We start from the raw sequence: 18,542 nt of genomic DNA, 5'->3' as shown, positions 1-18,542 counted from the left end.
TATCTGATCCAAACTGAATGCAGTCACACAACAGGTCTAATCTGGTTCCTGAATTTTGAGTTTCCATTATAAATAATCAACTAACCAAATGGAGTTGATTTGTTCCACTAGACAAGCTGAAACAAAAAAACACCAAAAAAACAAATGAAGGTTGTTAAGGTTAATCCAAACGTAGCATGTGGGAAGGTTGTACCCAGGAGGTTTTCAGCTGACTTGATTAAATGTATGAGGCAAACACAGCCAATAGCTGTTCTCACACTTTTAGAAATCAAAGGAGTAAATCTAATCCAACTTTCAACCATTCATAGTTGCACAGGCGACCTGTCCTGAATGTGACAAGCAGAATAACAGAAGACATAAGAAGGTCTTAATTGTCTATTTAGAGTTCCTCTCCATCTATTTATTCTTTGTATTGGGGTATTTCAGATCCTGAAGTCTCACCTAATTGGCTTCTGTGGGTATAACTGGAGTCAGTGGCAGCAGTGAGAGCTAGTAGGACATTCCAGGTGACAGATTGACCTACCCTAGTGAGATCACAATTTGATTTCCTTCTGGAATAGGAAGGTTTTTTTCTCTCTCATGTCTTACTGTAAAGGCAGGTCCCACCAGACATCAGTAGGATCAGAGAAGAATTTATTTTTGACTAATTTGTGGATTGGAATATAGTGGTCATCATTCCAGATGGGTTCAAAATGCTGATTTAGGGCTCTGGCATGGAATATCTATCTATCTATCTATCTATCTATCTATCTATCTATCTATCTATCTATCTATCTATCTATCTATCTATCATCTATCCAGTGTTTTTTTTGTAAAAGAAAAAGGTGCCGGAACTCACACATGTCATACAATCCACCTTGCCTACCCTACAAGGTTCCATCCAAAAAAGGTGCCGGAACTCCGTTCTGAGCGTTCTATGACAAAAAAAGCCCTCTATCTATCTATCTATCTATCTATCTATCTATCTATCTATCTATCTATCTATCTATCTTTCTGTCTGTCTACCTACCTACCAACCTTTATCTATCTATCTGTCTGTCTGTCTGTCTGTCTACCTACCTACCTTTATCTATCTATCTATCTATCTATCTATCTATCTATCTATCTATCTATCTATCTATCTATCTATCTATCTATCATCTACCTACCTACCTACCTTTATCTATCTATCTATCTATCTATCTATCTATCTATCTATCTATCTATCTATCTATCTATCTATCTATCTATCTATCTATCATCTATCTATCATCTATCTATCATCTATCTATACCTATCTATCATCTTTTTTCTTTTCGACAGTCAATTGCTTAGGAAAAGAGGGAAGAAGGTTTCAAGGTCTCCTTTTGGTTGACTTTTCCTGATTTACTTCTCACTGAATCATAAATCAACTGCACAGGTTTGGGTCAGCATAAGGCAGTTGGCGAGTTTGTGACTTGCCTTTCAGATCCTGCCACACCACTTTGGTTGAAGGCTTTCTGTCTCCTTCTGATGAGCCGAACCCTCGGCTACATCTAAATGAGTGAGAAGCTAAAGCAGACAAATAAAACACTTATTCCAAGGAGGCTTCAAAGCGCTGACAGTAGAAAGAGGTTGCTGAAGAGGCTGACTTCCACCTCTTCTCTCAAATTTAATGTACCCCCTGTGATCACCACCTGAGCCAAGGGAGATCTTAGCTGTGATTGCATTCTGCTGTTTAGAATAAAATACAAGAGTGACTGAGAGAGAGAATGCTATAGGGGAAAATGGAGGCGGCTTTAATATTCCTGTGGATAGAATTGGTGGAAGATAAAAGCAAAAAGCACTGATGGGAATGAACGGTGCCTTGACTTTATGTTATATGCAATTATGAAGTGAAAAAGGGGGGACAGCATAGCAGCCTTCCAATATCTCAGGGGCTGCCCCAAAGAAGAGGGAGTCAAGCTATTCTCCAAAGCACCCGAAGGAAGAACAAGAAGCGATATATGGAAACTAACCAAGTAGAGAAGCCACCTAGAACTAAGGAGAAACTTCCTGACAGTTAGAACAATTAACCAGTGGAACCACCTGCCTCCAGAAACTGTGGGTGCTCATGCTCCAACACTGGAAGTTTTTAAGAAGAGATTAGACAACCATTTGTCTGAAATGTTGTAGGGTTTCCTTCCTGAGTAGGGGGTTGGACTAAATGACCTCCAAGGTCCCTTCCAACTTTATTATTGTTGTTGTTGTTGTTGTTGTTTCCCTTTGTCTCCTTTCTACAAGGAGTTCTTCATGTGTGTTATTTTGAAATTCCCACCTAGGTGCCCTATCTAGCCAACTTTGCAGGAGTGAACATAGTTAACATTTGAATCTAACACCTATAGGTTGAAAAAAAAATCCAGGTTACAGTGGTGAGTGATTTCCACACTTTTGCAAGAAAAGTGTTACCTGGCCATTATGACTTCTTTTCACAGAAGATGATTCATTAAATGTAAATCAGGAGAACTTCCTTCTCTTGTTTTACCATGAAACTGTCTTCAGTCAGTTTTCTTCATTGTTCTTCCATACTTCAAGGAACTTCCTTCCTCTTTTATGTACTATACTTATGTAATTTATATAGCACCCATTTTACACACCTGACTCTGGACAGCTTCCAAGATTAAAATACACCCAAATCTACCAGATATAACTCCTTAGTGCCCAAGGATAAACCATGACCCATTCACCATCAGTAACAACAGAAATCAATTACTTACCTGTCTCAAGTGCCTGGGGGAAACAGTGAGGTCTTCAACACCTTAGGAAAAGGTAAAGGTAAAGGTTCCCCCACACACGCGTGCTAGTTGTTTCCGACTCTAGGGGCCGGTGCTCATCTCCGTTTCAAAGCCGAAGAGCCAGCGCTTGTCCGAGGACGTCTCCGTGGTCATGTGGCTGGCATGACTAGACGCCAAAGGCGCACGGAACGCTGTTACCTTCCCACCATAATCTCGAGGGGAGAGCTGCCCCTAAGGCAGATGCATAATGAAAACGTAGCATTTCTTTTCAAGTTAGTAAGCGATGCAATTGGTTCCATTCTTAGATCTTGCAAACTGTAAAAATAAACCTATAAGAGGAAAACCTAATAACTCATTCATCTCCAAGGTATGTTAGAACAGAGGTCCCCAACCTTTTGGGCACCAGGGACCGGTTCGGTGGAGAGAGGTTTTTCCTGTGGACCAGAGGGGGCGTGGTCTTGTGTGCTGCCTGCATCCCGTGGATGGGGCTTCTCTTGTTAGCGCGGAACGATTGCTGGCATGCCACGGCCCAGTCCGCAGACCGGAGGTTGGGGACTTCTGTGTTAGAATACTGCACACACACACCTGCCTCCAATTACAGGACAGGGTGCCATGCAGTGTATATATGAGTGCCATTCCATTCTCTGTGTACATGTGTGAAAGGAAGGGATGTCAGCAGGAAAACAGCAAAGGAGACATGGAAAAGAAGGGTAAACGTGTGCTGTATTACTTTAGGAAAGCATTGGGGAATTGCATTCTCTGATGCAATGCAGAAAGAGACAGAGAGGTGGAACAGCATCTCCTGAGGTTTGTTTCTTTGAATTTAAATCCTCCAACTCAGTTCAAGAGAAGCATCATTGATCATGTGAACGATAACGATGACATACAATTTTCACTGCCCTCAAAGGCTTAGAGATCCAGGAGACCCGTGATTATTATGTTAATCTAATCTATTTGCAGAATACACTCAGAAATGACATTTCATTTATGCATCAAACATACATTATTTCCACAAGGAATTTCTAAAATAGTTTTTTTTTCATTCTGCACAATCCTGATTCTATGAAATATATACGTTGGTGAAGCATTTCTCAATTTCTCCCTGCCAACAGAAGAGACGCTGATTAAACTGTCACATGTTGTTGAATAAATTGTCCATAAAACTGTTGATTCTACTCCAAATATGAACTGCAAGCAATGCTCTAATTTACGCATTGTTCATCTGGTCTGAGAAAGCATACTAGATGTCAAATTGGATTACAAAGCGAAGGGGCCTATAATGTTCCTTATGGCTTTCCCTAGGGTCCTTAAAAGCTACTTTAGCCCACTTGGCATCCAGAATCCTGGAGGAATGAGTGGATTTTATGCAAAGCTTTTGCTCTTAGACATGAAACATTCCAGGGCCTGCACAGAAGATAAAAACTGTGTAACTGCAGTGAAAATAAAAATGAAGCTACAAATGATAGCTTCTTTTTTTAAAAGAAATGAAATATGTTTTTGTAATATTGCTGAAGGTTGATCATAAATAAAGACAAGAAGCATGCAACTTCATCACATATAATAAACGAAGCAAGGTCTGTTCACATCAGAATTGTCTACCTATTATCAATCTATCCATCTATCTATCCATCCATTCATTATCCATCTATTTATCCATCTATTATCCATCCATCTATCCATCTATCCCTGGGGCTAGATGATTCCCCACTGAAATGAATCAAGTAAAATGCAGAACATGTAAAGGATTTTCTTAATCCTCCTTGATTATATGGAGAAACTATAGCTATTAAACATTGTTACCAATGAATAACAGAACAGAGTGTTGAACTTAACAAAATATAAATTGCTCTAGAAATCTAAGAATGGTGGCAATTTGAGAAAGCCTTCTAAAAACTACATCTGTTCAGAGAAGATACAGATAAATAAAATGTAATCCTCCTCCTGCTCCTCCTCCTCCTAATTTAAATTTGGACCACCTAAAAAAGAAACTAAAGGAAGATTCAAAAATAAATTCTGCAAACCAACGTCATCAAAGGAAAACTGAACACATTTTCAAACACTAGATACGATGAAGGATGAAACTGTAGATCATCTCATTGGTGGGTAGATGTAGTCCTCAACTTGCAACCATTTGTTTAGTGACCATTTGAAATGACAATAGCAATGGGAAAAGTGATGTAGAATTTGTCCTCGCATTTATGACAGTCGCAGTGTCCCTATGGTTACATGGTGAAAATTTGAATGCTTGACAACCCATACGTATTTATAATGGTTGCAGCATCCCCGAGTCATGTGATCACCATTTGCAACCTTCCCAGACAGCCTCTAGCAAGCAAATAACAATAATAAAGTTGGAAGGGAACTTGGAGGTCATCTAGTCCAACCCCCTGCTCAGGCAGGAAACCCTATACCATTTCAGACAAATGGCTGTCCAGTCTCTTCTTTAAAACTTCCAGTGTTGGAGCATTCACAGCATTCACAAGTCAATGGAGAAAGCCAGATTCATTTAATGACCACAGGATTCACTTAACAACTGCACAGATTTTGCTTAACAACCATGGCAGGAAAGATCGTAAAATTGGGTGTGTGACTCCCTTTAAAGCCACCTTGCTTATCAGTGTGAATTTTGGTCCCAATCACATCCATACGTCAAGGACTACCTGCATAATAAAATCACTCAAACACAGTATAAACAATGCTGCAAAAATTGAACATTTAAAATTTAAACAAAAATTCAACTGTGCGGTTTGCAAAAACCACTAGGATCATATCCCTGGAAAAGTTTCACAAAGGGGATCAAAATGTTGTGTGATTTCAACATTCAGACCAATAGAGCTTTAAACAGAATAGACACATCATTACCGTTATAGACAAGAAAATGGTCTAGTTCAGTGTTTCTAAAGCTTGCTGGCTGGGGAATTCTGGGAGTTGAAGTCCACATCTTGACGTTGCCAAGGTTGAGAAGCACTGGCTTAGTTCATTGATCTAGCAATTCCCAGAAATAGTCATATTGATGGAATACCACAGGAAAAAATAATATAATATTGTGATTTACAAATTAAGGTTGACAGATGATGGGGGGAAAGATTGGTTATTGTATCTACTGGACTCAGAGCTCCTGGTGCAATGCCAAAAGAGCTCGTGAAATATTTGGATATATTCAATTTGCTGGACTTTATACCACTAGAAACTTGCAAAATATAACTTTATTTGGAATAGCATGCATTTTACAGAGAAAGTCAACCTAGAACTAAAGCAAAATTTCCTGCCAGTGAGAACAATTAATCAATGGAAGGACTTACCTCCAGACATTGTGGGTGGTGTTTTTTTTTTTAAAAGAAGAAACTGGACAGCCATTTTTGTCTGGAATAGGATGGGGTCTCCTGCTTGAGCAAAGGGTCTTCCAAGGTCCCTTCCAGCCTTATGATTCTATGTTCTACACTAATACCTGTGACGTCCTTGACCAATTGATGTCGACCCCCCAGTCATCAGCTGGTGATTTTGATTTGGACAAATAGAATAATCATGTATTATTTTGTAATGTTGGCAGCAAATTAAGGGGGAAAAGCCATCATTTATCTCGTGCTTGTAATGAGGGCTCTACTGAAAAAATGAAATTAGTCACTAATGCTTCATATCAGATTTACTGTTTGCCTCCAGACAAGCAATCAGTGCATATTTTTCCCCTTAAGCAGTTTCATAATTAACACTCTCTTCTTCCCTGTGCTTCCATCGTGACTTACATTTTCAGTCGCTTCTTAAGCACTTTCGTACTTCCGCTTTGCAAAAACCTTTGCCTGAAGCAGGAAATAATGTCATTCTTTCACATGTCCCTCCCTTGCTCTCTCGCCCCACCACATAAAGTGGGAATTTAGAGTTTGAACAATTGATGTTCATGATAACTGTTCACCTCAGCCAATCAGTCAGTATAAGGAGTATGGATTTCTCTTTGCCCCATCATTATGTATCATCTTTGCAGTGAGCCATCCTCTCTGGAAGAGTTTTCAGGAATCCTGTGTTTACCTCTTCAGGAGGAGGGTGTTATATAGCCCCTAGATAGTAATAGATGTCCTTTTCTGCATCCTTTAGAACAGGGGTTTCCAACCTTGGCAATTTTAAGACCTATGGACATCAACTCTGGCTGGGGAATTCTGAGACTTGAAGTCCAAAAGTCGCCAGGGTTGGACACCCCTGCTTTAGAAGATCATGCCAACAGATAATAAAATTTTCTCCCTTTGTGTTAAGGCACTAAGCCAGGGGTAGGCAACCTTGGCTCTTTTATGACTCGTGGACTTCAACTCCCAGAATTCCTGAGCCACAATTCTGGGAGTTGAAGAGCACGAGTCATAAAAGAGCCAAGGTTGCCTACCCCTGCACTAAGCCTATTATAGGCTTAGCAACCCATCCCAAAAATACAGCTAAAGCCAACTTCTGTTCCACAGCAGCTCTGGCCACTTTAAAACCCTTGTTTTAAAGTATTCAGTGAAAATAGCACATTCCTCTTGTAATACTTTAGAGGTTGTGATTTATATTTGTTGTTACTGCTGAGCAGAGTCCTTGCAGTTTTCTTGGCAATGTTTTCCAGAAGTGCTTGGCCATTGCTCCTTCTGAGTGCTGGTTTCATGACCAAGGCTGGACAAGAACTCACTATCTCCCAGTTTCTAGCCTGATGCCCTAACCCCGTGGTGGCGAACCTGTGTCACACGTGCCACAGGTGCCACGCAGAGCCCTCTCTGTGGGCACGCGCTCCGTTGCCCCAGTCCTAGGCCTTCAGCTGGGTTTTATAAAACCTTTTCACTTTAGGCCTCCGCCACCGTGTGCAAAAAAAAAAGGTTCAATCAATCAATCATTTTCAACTTCTCAAGGGGAAAAAAAAGATCTCGCAAAGTTGGAATTGATTGATTGATCTTTTTAGTCCCACCTAGTCCCACCGCAGCCACGCCCACCCAATTGGCCACACCCACCTGGCACCCGACAATACATAATTGGGTTTTGGGTTGCAGTTTAGGCACTCGATCTCTAAAAGGTTCGCCATCACTGCCTTAACCACTACACCAAACTGGCTCTCATTCTGTAAACAGGACCATGTAAAATTTCTACATTCACGGGTTTACATAGATATGCCTACACTCATTCACTCATTCATTCTCAACAATGAAGGTGATTTCGGTCCTCACCAATCGGGTGGCATTCAGCACTACGCCCGAGTATTTTGTTCTGACCTCAACTGAAACATTCAGCTGGGTTTTAATGATCTCTTTGAAAAAGACTTGTTAGTCATTGGGCACAAATAAAGAAAGTGGCATATTTATTAATGCTTGTTTGTGGGGATCAAGAGATGGAGAGCTATAGGAGAAGTAAATCTCCATAAAAGCCTCCATAGAAGGTATTCGTTTCTTTAAATCTTGATGCAAGTAGAAACCTAACCAACAGAGACATGCTATCAAGCGTAAATGAAAAGAACACCATAAACTCAACCCTTGGGAAATTTAAAGCTGGGCATGTTCTGAATATCATCTACAAGCTTGCTTGTTTTCACTTCCGTTCAAAAATCGTGAAAGTCACCCTGTTGTATCAAGCCCAAGAGTCCTTCAATCCAACATTAAATTCCACACAGTGGTCAGTCAGAAAGCAGCGAGGCACACTCTACCACACCTTAATCTACAGGTAGTCCTTGACTTATGACTGCAATTGAGCCCCAAACTTCTGTTGAAGTTGAACAAGGCAACAAGATTACGTGAGTCGCATCCCATTTTATGACCTTTTTGCCTTGCCTTGGTTGTTAAGCAATTCGCCAGAGTTCTTAAATGAATCGTGCAGTTGTTAAGCAAGTCTGGCTTCCCCAATTGACTTTGCTTGTCAGAAGCTCCCTAGGAAGATTGCAAATGACAGGGCGGTTGTTAAGCGGGTCGCATACAATTTTATGATCTTTTTGGCATGGTCCTGCAAATGAATGCCAGCCTAAACAGAATAGAGTCTATATGCCCTTAAAGATTCAAATGTACAATTAATGTCGGGTGTTTGTTCTTTGATTGCTTTCAGGACTTCCACCCCCCCCCCATCTAATTGCAGTAAGCTAATTGTTAGATTGCAAACTCTATTAATTTAATTGACTAGAGCTTTAAAAATGGTGTGCTTGTAGCAATTAAAGGAAACAGCTAACTGGACAAGGGCAGAAGGATGAAGAAAACTAACAGTGAAAATGAGCTGATTCCTGAATTTGACCCTATTAAATAAATCGGCTTTCAAGCCATGAGATTTCAGTAGCCAAATTAGTAGGGGAAGCAAACAACACAAAGTGTGAGAATTGTACTTTCTCTAGAATAAACCACATGGAAATAAATTTGGCTTTACTGCTTCTTATTCTCTCCTTCCTTGGAAGCTGGACCGACCCTTCCTTTAATAACAGGAAAATCAAACTGCTGAATTAAATGAATATAAATCTTCAGTCAATTGATGCAGAACAACATGTACAGATTTTTTAAAAAAGATTAAAATCCGCATTGCTTGCTGACTTTTGTTTTTAAAAACTATTATCTTAAATTGCATTGCAGCAAGGAACAAACATAATTGCTAGTGAAAGGAACAGAATACAATCTTGCTTTTTGCCATAAAAATGTATTTTACTTGTTTTTAGTGTATTGTGTGAACTCTGTCTAGGGGCTTTGTAAATTGTGATTCATAGTTTGTCTTGAACAGACTTTCAACAAAAATGGTTCAATGGATTAAAAGCTTTGCATGGCATGCGAATCCAATCACTATGTTATAGAGGGAAATGTTATTTCTGATAGAATAAATCAGATCAGAACTGGATACTATATTAAGATGTTCCTTTGAGAGTCATCTCAGGAGGCTGCTACAAGTTTTGTTTTTTTACAGAAAACTCTATACAGAGATAAATAGATCGATCTTTTAGGTTGATATTTGTCCTATCCATTCATTCAAGAATCAAGGCCGTGTATATGTCATTCTTTCCTCTGATTTTTCCATACCTGTTACTAGTTAATTTCAATTTTGCAATTCAAATTTGACCAGATGTCAAAGAGGATATTCATAGGAGAAGATACAGTAATTACAATTACTGTAATATGAATTTATTAATAAAAATCCAGGACAGCATCAGAGAGATTCCTGCTACAACTCTGAGCCAAAATGATAGGGAGGAAATACCATGGAATCGGTTCACAATGGGTTGTTTCTTTAGACAATTTTTATAGCCCTTCAACCACTCTCTGCCTCCTCCCCATCTAGTTGCTTAGTTTAGGCAACAGCAAGGAAAGGTTAGATATTAATGACAAATAGCTATCTTGCTAAATGTTGGACAGGTATATTGAGCATCTGGTTAGGATAACGTGGGAAATAATTATTAAATTGGGATTAAAATGGGAAATCTGTTACGTCACAACTTGTGAAAGTAAATAGAAAGAGCTAGCTTGTCTAACATGCCTTGCTTCTAGGTATTAATTTTAAAAATGCAAGTCAGTCACAGGACACCATCACAATACCTCATGGTAGACCTTGGGTGGAGAAAGACCAACTGGCTCCATGAGCTTCTAAGACCAAGGATGGGTTCCAGTAAAGGATAATATTTGTAGCTCAGGGTTGAAATAAGGGGCCCTTGGCACTCTCTGAGCTTGGTTGTTTTCTTGCAGACATTTCATTACCCAAACTAGGTAACATCATCTGTGCTGCTGATGTTGCCTAGTTTGGGTAATGAAACACCTACAAGAAAACAACCAAGCTCAGAGAATACCAATGACTTTTCAAGGGTGGACTTATTTCTTTAAAACAGGGGTCCTCCAACTTGGCCACTTTAAGACTTGTGGACTTCAACTCCCAGAATTCCCCAGCCAGCATTCTGGGAGTTGAAGTCCACAAGTCTTAAAGTGGCCAAGTTGGAGGACCCCTGCTTTAAGAGATCTATATGGTTGCTCATCGTAAGAAACACAACTCTGGCCCTCTCGTGCTAGTTGTACAAAGTCAAAACCCCACGACAATTATATAAACAAAAATCAACAAAAGCAAAACCACAAAAACCTGGCCCCACAACCCTCCCTTGAGGGAGCCAACACCACCATCGTCATGTTCCAATCTCACCTTATCCCAGTGCTTGAGGGAACCACTTAGTGGATGTGATCTTGGGTCTCTGAGCCCTGAATTGCTATGCCACATGTGGAAAATGTCATTTCTGATAGAAAGTCTGTTGCTTTGGATCACTCAAGTCTTCCACAGTTTGAGTTGAGGGTCCTAAGGGAACTTGATGTCTCTGCATCATGCTTGGAGTTTCAGCCTTATTGGATGTCTACATTTTCGAGGCAATAGGTGTTTACTAGGGAAAGCAGGAACATTCCCAGATTGAACGTATTCTACAAAATATGCATTTACATTCAAGAAAAGTGAGAGCCTTGATAAAAGTTGCTCTGGATTTGGCTTGGCAAGACTGAGAACCTCCGTGATAGACAGATTAAAATTTCATTATTAAAAAGGGATCGCATTCATTTCTTGCTCAGCTCTGATACCAATGAAATCTCCTGTTTTATTCATCCAGGGGTGCAGGCAGAGCACCGCACGGGTTCATTATTCATTTTAGGAGGCTGTGCTCCTGTAAAGTTTCAGAGTTACTGCCTCAAAAAAAAACACCAGTTTTGCTAACAGCTTTCATCAAAGGTGCACGCTTTTGGTCAGGGAGCCATTCTGCAAAAAAAAATAAATATGGAGACAGGCTACAAATCTTTTCTCCCTTTACAGTGATCCCATAAAGAAGAAATGCTGAAAGATTTTCACTGAAAGGTAGCATCTGAATGGGCAAGGGTTACAAAGTTGCCATGGAAACAACCAAACTAAGTTGGTTGGCTATTGAATTTGGCAGTGGGAGGGAGAAGACTATCTTCTAGTCCAGCCCTCTGCTCAAGCAAAGAAATCCTATTATAGGATTTCAGACAAATGGATGTCCAATCTCTTCTTAAAAACCTCCAGTGATAGAACACCCACAACTTCTGGAGGCAAGCCTTCCACTGATTAATTGTTCTCATTGACAGGAATTTTCTCCTTAATTCCAGGTTGCTTCTCTCCTTGATTAGTTTCCATCCATGGCTTCTTGTCCTGCCTTCAGGTGCTTTGGAGAATCGCTGGACTCCCTCTTCTTTGTGGCAACCCCTGAGATATTGGAAGACTGCTATCATGTCACCCCTCACCCTTCTCTCCGTTAAACTATTCCTATTCTGCAACCATGCATTGTACGCTTTAGCCTTCAGCCCCCAAATCATCTTTGTTGCTATTCTCTGCACTATGATTGAAGTAATCCATGACTTCGTATGATGTATGAATGCAATCTATCTGCCTTATTATTGCATCTCCCTGGGGGAGGAAGCTAATTCTATTTCCCCCCCCAAAAAATGCCTAGTTGTTAAAGAGCTATGCATCAGTTAATTCCTCTGTGTGTGTGTGTGTGTGTGTGTGTGTGTGTGTGTGTGTGACACAGAGAGAGAGAGAGAGAGAGAGAGAGAGAGAGAGAGAGAGAGAGAGAGAGAGAGAGAGAGAGAGAGAGAGAGAGAGAGAGAGAGAGAGAGAGAGAGAGAGAGAGAAATCGGGTAGAGAGAAACACAAAAGACACAGATCTCATAAGCCTTTGTGTCTTCTTCCATTTGCTCTTCTCATTTCTAGCCTCAGGAATGCCAGTCATCTCCTATTTGAATCCTTATACATTTTTTTTCCTGCCCAACTACACAGCAGACTGAAAACACATTTTCTTTGAAGTGCTGGAGGCAATTCTCTGAATCCACTACTTCCCACAGCTGCTGCTATACGTGATCACCGAGGTACCTCCAAGGTACTTTTGTCAACAGTGTTGTTTCTCTGCTTCTTCCTAGTTATTTATTCGTTCATTCCAGACCAGACTCCCGTGTCATGGGTAAGACCCAACACACTGCCATCCTCTGGACACAACACGGCCTTTGTCACTGGGATAGCAGGAGTAATCCTTGTGGATCTGGAGTAGGGAAATAACATCAGTCAATTGAATGTGACGGTTAAGATTAGCATGGAAGCTCACTTGTTAAATTTGGAGAAGCAATTCTCTCTCGGTCCAAATTACCCCAGGGTTGTTATGGGACAAATTACAGAAGAGACCTAAAAGAATGTCACCTTGAACTCCTGGAGGGAAGAAGGGAATGTATAGTATGGATATATAGATGGATGGATGGATGGATGGATATTTTAGTTCTCCAGCGTAGCAATTTTCTTGATTTTCATGATCCCAACAGGGTGAGATAAGGCCGTTGGATGAGCAGGCACAAAAGTAGCCAGGGAAGTGATTGAAGCCCGAGAAATGGTCCCTTCATCAATCAAGGGGAGTGTTGATTTATCTCCAGCTTATTAAGTACTTAGGAGGCAAGGACTTGGCAGCACAAGCAAACAACAGCCATCAACATCTCAATCAACATCTAAAAGAGCCTTGGTGGAGCAGTGGGCTAATGCCTCCTTAAGTAACACCAGCTGCCTGCAATTAGTGCAGGTTCGAGTCCCACCAGGCTCAAGGTTGACTCAGCCTTCCATCCTTCCAAAGGTAGGTAAAATGAGGACCCAGACTGTTGGGGGCAATAAGCTGACTTGTAATAATGCCGCTTGGAGGGGGGGAAACCCTAATAAGCAGGCATATACATAGAATGAAGGCTATTGCTAAGCACATCGGTTTGTGCTTAAATTGTAAGCCGCCCTGAGTCTTCGGAGAAGGGCGGGATATAAATGGGATTAAAATAAAAATAAAATAAATAAAATAAAAAGCCACATACAACAGGAACCATATAAATACCATACACCTATGTTGTATATAGTATGTTTAGGTGTGTGCCATGTATGTGTTCACTTTGAGACCTGGCAACTAAATTTCATTTTTGATGTGTGTTGTTGTGCCCACAGTAAAAAAATGACAATAAACCACGCCCACCCCATTGCCGACAATGGGAAAAAAGTCACGATATGTTGCGACATGTCACACGACGTTGCGAGTTTGACACCCCTGACCTGGAATGTAACTTGTGGTTAGTTGGACAATCCAGAAAGCTACCATTTTGTATTCACCATTCAAATCAGGATTCTCAAAATTCCATAATGATAATTCCAGGTACAGACAACAGTGATATAAAGTTTGATTGAAGAGTTAGAAATAACAGGGGCTAAAAAAAGAATACAGACTCATTAATTCAGCTTCTTGCTTTAGCACACGGTCCAAGCTTGGCCAACACAAGTTCAATGGCAAGGCAAATGTGGAAAAAAATGTCTAAGCTTTTGGCTTATTAACACCACTGCTCCCAAGATGTCAGGTTGAGCTTTACTGCTTTGATTTCAAGTGACAGTTTGGCTGATTGATGCTTCTGGAGTTTTTGCCAGCCCAAGACTTGTGTTTCATAGCTACCTGATAAAGAAGGGAAAGAAGTATTTAAACATTTAGATGCTGACATGAGCAATTCTCTAGTTCATTTACTACCGTGTTATATTGCTAATGTTCTGTTATCTCAGCAGACTTTGAATGAAAGGACCTATAAATCGCTCCAGATGAAGTTCCTTCCCAGTAATTACAAAGAAACCTCAAAAACCAGGAGAATAGATGAGATCCACTTTGTTTTGAGGAGGTAGGGAAGTTGATGCCAATGAACATCTTAAGAGAATATCTTTGTCTTTCAGTAGAAGGGACTATTTGTAGCTCAGGGTTGAACTGTGGAGTCCTTGGTGCTCTCTGAGGGCTGTTCTCTTGGAAATGTTTCATTACCCAACTAGGTAACAACATCAGTGCTAGGAGGGAGTGGGGATTTGTGGAGTGGAGGAAGGAGAAGGAGAGAAGGTGGAGGTGAAGGAAGAGGACAAGTAGGGTACTCTCTGAGCTTGGTTGTTTTCTTGCAGACATTTCATTACCCAACTAGATAACAGCATCACCATTGATGTTTCCAAGAACACAGCAAAGCTCAGAGAGCACCAACGACCAATTTATATTTTCAAATGCTGTTTAAAATTATTAAAATGTTATGAGGTTCCCAAGTCTCATAGATCTTAGTATGCCTGCCTTAAATTTGGTGAAATCTTAGGCCAGAATACCAAAATCTTATCAGAATTGATGACATCATGAAATTTTGACCATGGAAATGAAAGCATTTTGTCTTGTTATTTTTATCCACAATCAGAAACTATCTGCATTGGTCCAGAAATCCATTGTTTTCAGATCAATGTTTATTAAAATCATTATTCAGAGCTGTAGAAAAGAAAAATAATATCCATGCATTCACATTTCAGTAAAATGTATATTGAGTTAAAATAATCAGTATGCCTGTAAAACTGGTGGTTCCTGGAATCCTAGGGGGATTTGTTAATGAGAAATGAAACCTTCTGTCTCCACTTCATGTCACTCTCATATATATATATATATATATATATATATATATATATATATATATATATATATATATATATATATATATATATATATATATATATATATATATATATATATATATATATATATATATATATATATATATATATATATATATATATATATATATATATATATATATATATATATATATATATATATATATATATATATATATATATATATATATATATATATATATTCACTCCTCTGCTTCTGTCTTGCATTAATCTCAGACATTACTTTAAAAAATGCATTCCCCCGCCAATTACAAAAAAAGGTAATTATTTCAATGTATCTTTTAAAAAGCATTTTTTCCCAGAGTACACATCTTTAAATGAGTTTTTAAATAGCTGAAAACTACATTGGAATAACTGAGAAATCCAACAATAGGGAAAATGCAAAGGCTTAGAGACAAATTCTAATTTGCACCTAACTCTAGGTCTCATTCACAGAATAACAGAGTTGGAAGGGTCCTTAGAGGTCTTCTAGTCCAACCCACTGCTCAAGCAGGAAATCCTATACCATCACAGACACTTGTTGTCCAATCTCTTCTTAAAAACCTTCAGTATTGGAGCATTCACCACTTCTGGAGGCAGGTTGTTCCACTAGTTAATTGTTCTCACTGTCAGGAAATTTCTCCTTAGTTCTAGGTTGCTTCTCTCCTTGATTAGTTTCCATCCATTGCTTCTTGCTCTGTCTTCAGGTCCTTTGGAGAACAGGTTGACCCCCTCTTCTTTGTGGCAGCCCCTGAGATATTGGGACACTGTTACCATATCACCCCAGTCCTTCTTTTCATTAAACTAGACAAACCCAATTCCTGCAACCATTCTTCTAGACTAGCACTGATGATGTTACTTAGTTTGGGTAATGAAACGTCTGCAAGAAAACAAGCAAGTTTAGGGAGCACCAAGGACCCCTCCTGTCAACCCGGAGCTACAAATATTCTCCTTTATTAGAACTGTTCTTCGTATGTTTTAGCCACCAGACCCCTAATCATCTTCGTTGCTCTTCTCTGCATTCTTCCTAGAGTCTCTATTCTTTTCTATATCGTGGTGACCAAAACTGGATGCAAAAATCCAAATGTGATCTTACCAAGGCATTATAAAGTGGTATTCTGGGTCTCTCTCTGTGGGTATGTATGAGAATGAAGATGTGTGAGGCGAGCACGCCATGGACCACCTGCGCAATGATATAATGTGTTTGCCTGCAATCCAAACAGATTGTCCAGCCCTAAGCTTAACATATGCCTAAGAATTCCCAGCGGTTTAAGTCCTCTACATCCAGGTTTCTTGCGTTCTTTTTCAGGAGAATCCATTCCACTCCTGCTCCAATCACCGAGTTTTTCATCTCACCCAAGATACATTTAGCGTTTTTACAGATACTGAACATTTTTATTAGGCTTATTTTGAAGGGGGGGGGAGGGAGAAAAAAGACGTTCAAGTAGCTCAAGGGCTCATTCACTCAAAGTTCAAGAGATTGCCTGATTAACCAGGATGGGGGCAGAGAGCTATGCGCCCTCCTCCATCTGCGCATTTCTTCTTCCCCCTGGCAACCTGAATTGCCTGTGCAGTGTTCGGAGTGTAGCCAGTGATGATACATATGCAAAATGACAAATGAGTTGCATGGCTTTTCTTAGGGGGAAAAGGAGCTTTGGCCATGTCACTTTAGGCCATGAGCACATGCTAAGAAAGTCAAGTTGATGCCCTAGGACGAAACTTCTCGTGCTCACGTTTTAAGGGCTGGAGATTGGGACTTCAGATTGTAACTGATCTAACTCTTGGCTCTAAAAAGGAAGTTGTAAGAGCATGTCTCGGAGAAGCGTGATCATACCTATAGTCCAGGGGTCTGCAACCTTGACAACTTGAAACTATGCTGGCTGAGGAATTCTGGGAGCTGAAGTCCACAAGTCTTAAAGTTGTCAAGGCTGCAGACCCCTAATCTAGTCAAACACCTCCAGGGGCAACGGGCTTCCCTCAAACCTTTCAAATTTAGTCAAATGGACGAAGCAAGGTCACCACTATAATAGTTTTGTGAGCAGCTGTTCCTCCCTTATGCTCTTTCATTATTTTTCTCCTCTATCTGTGTGCCACCCCCGCCCACAAATATCCATGCTATCAAATGGAATAATAATAATAATAATAATAATAATAATAATAATAATAATAATAATAATAATAATAATAATAATAATAAAGTTGGAAGGGACCCTGGAGGTCATCTAGTCCAACCCCCTGCTCAGGCAGGAAACCCTATACCATTTCAGACAAGTGGCTGTCCACTCTCTTCTTAAAAACTTCCAGTGTTGGAGCATTCACAGCTTCTGGAGGCAGGTTGTTCCACTGGTTGATTATTCTGTTAGGAAATTTCTCCTTAGTTCTAGGTTGCTTCTCTCTTTGGTTAGTTTCCATCCATTGCTTCTTGTCTGGCCTTCAGGCGTTTTGGAGAATAGCTTGACTCCCTCTTCTTTGGGGCAGCCCCTCAAATATTGGAAGACTGCTATCATGTCACCCCCTCGTCCTTCTCTTCATTAAACTACACATACCCAATTCTAGCAACCATTCCTTATATGTTTTAGCCTCCAGTCTCCTGATCATCTTTGTTGCTCTTCTCTGCACTCTTTCTAGAGTCTCAACATCTTTTGTACATTGTGGTGACCAAAACTGGATGCAGTATTCCAAGTGTGGCCTTACAAGGCATTGTAAAGTGGTATTAACGCTTCACGTGATCTTGATTCTATCCCTGCTTCCAGGGCTTACAATAGATTACAGGTAATCCTTCATTTACCCACCAGAATTGGGGCCAGAATTTCTGCTGCTATGCAAGACGGTTACGAGAGTCACGCCCGATGTGGCAGTCTTCTTTTTGCCCCAGTTGTTAAGCAGATCACTGCAGCTGTTAAGTGAATCATGTCGTCATTAAGCAAATCTAGCTTCTACATTTGATTCTGCTTGTTGGAACCCAGCTGGGAAGGTGGCAAAGGATGATCATGTGACCTTGGGGTTCTGCAACCATTGTAAATACATGCCGGTTGCCAAGTGTCTAAATTTTGATCATGTGACCATGGGGAGGCTGTGAGAGGTCATAGGTCATTTTTTTTCAGTGCTGTTGTAACTTCAAACTGTTGCTAAATTGTTTAGTCAATGACTTCCTGTATATGCATGGATGAATATCTATATCTATCTATATATCTATATCCATATCTATCATCTATCTATAATTTATATCTCTATATATATTATTTATCTATCATCTATCTATCATCTATCTCTATCTCTATCTCTATCTCTATCATCTATCTACATCTATATCTACATCTATCTATCCAGATATATTTATCATCTATCTATCTACATCTATATGTATATCCATTCATTCATCCATCA

General features: G+C 40.0%; 1 protein-coding gene across 4 annotated transcripts in view; it reads right to left on the bottom strand.

Annotated features, from left to right (window-relative positions):
* Positions 1-13,859: 13,859 nt before the first annotated feature.
* Positions 13,860-18,542, bottom strand: part of TCEA3 (transcription elongation factor A3) — a 52,841-nt gene continuing 48,158 nt past the window's right edge. For 3 of the 4 annotated variants that reach the window (XR_014027308.1, XR_014027309.1, XR_014027311.1), the window contains 2 exons: positions 17,948-18,051; positions 13,860-14,145 (listed from right to left, as the gene is read on the bottom strand). The gene's annotated coding sequence lies outside the window, so the exon portion shown is untranslated. The remainder of the gene's footprint in view (positions 14,146-17,947; positions 18,052-18,542) is intronic. The other variant, XR_014027310.1, reaches the window with a different exon arrangement.

Source organism: Vipera berus (genome assembly GCF_964194415.1).
Source record: "Vipera berus genome assembly, chromosome: 9".
NCBI classification, from domain to species: Eukaryota; Metazoa; Chordata; class Lepidosauria; order Squamata; family Viperidae; genus Vipera; species Vipera berus.
This window is presented reverse-complemented; position numbering and strand designations above follow the sequence as displayed.